The sequence below is a fragment of the Sinocyclocheilus grahami genome, unplaced genomic scaffold (genome assembly GCF_001515645.1).
Source record: "Sinocyclocheilus grahami isolate Dianchi unplaced genomic scaffold, SAMN03320097.WGS_v1.1 scaffold2177.1, whole genome shotgun sequence".
NCBI classification, from domain to species: domain Eukaryota; kingdom Metazoa; phylum Chordata; class Actinopteri; order Cypriniformes; family Cyprinidae; genus Sinocyclocheilus; species Sinocyclocheilus grahami.
Genome location: NW_015507356.1, coordinates 13,519 through 17,098, shown reverse-complemented (window position 1 = coordinate 17,098; position 3,580 = coordinate 13,519).

Below are 3,580 nucleotides of genomic sequence, written 5' to 3'. Positions count from 1 at the left end.
TAAAGATGAACTTGAATCAGAACATATGAGTGTCCGCATTGGCTAATGTTCCTCCACCCAGTGCAATGGCAGTACAGTTGCAATCATTTCACCATTTGTGTAAATTGACAGATTATCTGTGATTCTTTTACTGACTTTCACATTATATCCTGGGATACTAAACGCCACACCTACTTTGTCTTCCATATTTTTCGATGCATCAGAATATATTTGAACATAACCATAATAATTTTCATGAATGTACTTATGTGCTATTTGAGCATTTGATTTGAACTTATCCTTATTTTCGATACTTTCGACGACACTTCCGCCTTCTGAGGCGCTATGAACTCTGGGCTTTGTAGTCCAAACCAATGAAACGCTTCGACTCTGTCACGTGTTCCCCAGACAGCTCGGGGAGATCGCAGACATATAAAATAAACTAGCAGTCTATTTCAAACGATTATTAACAGTTAATGAATAAATATATCTGTCATAAGCTATATGTATTCTTCCCAAATAGAGGATGGGTGATATGACAAATTTAGATAGGAGTAGGCTAATTATATTTCACAAAAACAATACATATAACAATATATTTTAATTTCATTTATTAAATAATATGATAAAAGGTGGAAATGACAAACAATAGGACAAATACAATATAAGATACAAAATAAATGAACACTGCTTTAAAGGTGTCATATCATGAAAATCTGACTTCTCCAGGTTGTAAGTGCTAGGTCCCCGGGGCATATAACTACCAAGGAAACCTGAAAAAGATGAACCCAGTAACTTTGTTTTGGGAAGCCTTTTTCTGCAAGCGTCTGAGAAAACTAACGTCTGATTTCGCTCCCTCTGTGACGTGGCAAAGGGATCTCATTATAATATTACCGCCCCTTAATCTGTAAGTTTCCACCCACGGCGCCATTTTTATGTTTTCACAAGCGACAGCAGTGTAGCAGCTCTAATGCCATGGAGAAAGTTTGAGCAGAACATGCTGACTGTTCAGTGTTTGGCTGCACAGACGAGCACAGAACACTGTTTAGAGTCCCAGCCTCAGAGGAGACGAGAGAGCAGTGCATTTATTGATTTATTTACTGTACATTGCTGCTGCCACACAGATCAGAAAAACAGCTTGTTTCTGCTTCCACTCAAAATAGCCTTTTTCAAAATGTTATAATAAATGATCTGTGGGGTAGTTTGAGCTGAAACTTCACAGACACATTCTGGGGACACCAGAGACATATATTACATATTGTAAAAAGGGACATAATATGTCACCTTAATTTTTTCCGGTATAGTAAGTCTATTTAACACTAGCATTCTAGAAATTGAATAATCAAAAAATAAAACACTATAACAAAGTATTGAAATGTATCTTGCTATTTTGTATAGTATGCACTCACTTTATTCATATAATTATTTGGTTGTTTGGTTATTTATCTATTATTTTTCTACTTTCTGTTAATTCAGAGTTGTGGAAAGAAAATACACAATTATGTAATTGTTTGAATTTTTTTTGTTTAAACATGTTTGAAAAAAGAATAAATAAAGTGAAAAAAAATAAAAATAAAACACTGAATAATGTTCACGGTATGAATTAAATAGATGATTCTTACTTAAGCCAAGAGCAGTTTTCTCTGTTTCTTTTAAGATTAATGATGACAGACAGCAGCAAGTAAATAGTGCTGTCACTTTAAGACCTAATGTACAGATCATTACTGACAAACATCCGATTTCTTTCTTTACGTTCACTTTTTTAATTTTATACAACAGTTCAATAATCAAGAAGTTAATATTAAGAGAATTATGTTTTAGACACCTATTTTTTGCTCTATTTCGCCAACACAAATGGTTCCAAACAAAGCCACAGCACTGTTTTGCGTTTCTGAAAAACATGACGGTGTTTCGTTCCTGAATGAATCAACCGTTTAAATTATTCGGTTCAATCGCAATGACTCACTTATTAACAGTGACTTGCTGCCACCTACTGGCGGTTTTAATTTCACATTTAAAGTACCTTTTTATATATATTTTTTAATCATTTCAAATATCAGTATTCAACGTTTTAAGATTAAAATAACAAAACATTATTTATGCATTTGTAACTGCAGGTTAGAGCATTCATGCCTTGCATTAAACAGTGTCTGCATCTAATGCCACTTCAGATGCAGCTTCTGTGTTTCCTCTGCATTGCATGAATTTTGTTGATAATGATTTTATTTGTTTGGTAACTGCCCGAAATGTCTTATTATTGTAATTGACTTAAATGTAAGCGACACTTCTAGAAAAAAATGGCTTTACAAAGGCAAAAATACCCATAAAGGGTAAAAATCATTTAAAACTTGCTGGAAAAGATTAACTTCTGTCACTGCTGTGAACTGACCACCACAGAGTCGGCTGTCCATGACAGTCCTAAAGCGCAACACACTCAGCAAAATATCGTCTGATGATCAATTATTATCGATAAAATCCCAGAAAATATAACAATATAATTTTTTGTCAACCCAGTCTGAGACTTGTCCCCAAGAGCTTTGACACAATTCGAACACTGGTTTTAGACCGTTGAAGCACATTATGCTGTGAACTGAACTGGGGATCGCATGCAGCCTGAGAGACTGTTTTAAATAACTCATTTAACATCGAGCGCTGCTTAACTTCTTATTCCTGTGCATTCTTTATTGCTTTAAGAAGTCAAACACTCCAAGCAGTCTTCTACTGTGCAGCTGTATTAACATACTGAGAAAGCAAAATCACAATTAACGTTTGATATAGTTATATTGGCCATCCACATTTTCTAGTGATGTTACGCCGGATACCAAGACTTCGAAGCTTGCATCGAAAATGTCTTGTACTTCCAGATGGAGCTCCGTATCGAGGCTTGTATTGTTTTAGTGAAGTGATGGGACGATTGATACCGAGGCTCCGAGGCTCCGACGCAGTTTTCAAAGCACTATTGTATCACACACTGTGCCGATGCTTGTATCGAAATGACAACACCACGTGATTGATGACGTTTGAAGCTTCGAACCTCATGCAGCATCGGAAGACCGGGACAGCTGGTCTGAAAAAATCGGCGCTTCGCATGACTCTTGTGTTTGACTTGTGTGTGTGTGTGTGTACACTTATTTGGGACTCAGTAGAATAGTTTAGAATAACCTCAACACCAGATAGAAACTGAATGCACGTCACACCTCTATTGCATTTGATCATGTTCTAGCTGGGGTCTCAGAAACCACGAACAGCTCACCCAAAATATCTTTGCTACTACTCACGTCAATTATTAATTATAATCACACACTTGTATATTTTATATTATTGATCAATATGTGAATCCGTTGACCGGACTACGCATGACACGAGTTAGCACAGATTAAAAACTTTTTCAAACCATCCTCTGCTCCGTGATGTTTTGGTGGAGAAACCGAGTCTGACCACCAGATGTCGCTGTGTTAAAAGCTTCGAGTAATGAACCGTTTTCCGGCACAATTTCAAGAAATCCTCAAATGGTTCAGAAAGCCTCGATTTCCCATCACTAGTGACATTCAAAGCATTTTTTGATTGAATTGCTGAATCAGTTTGAAGGCAGTTGAAAAAC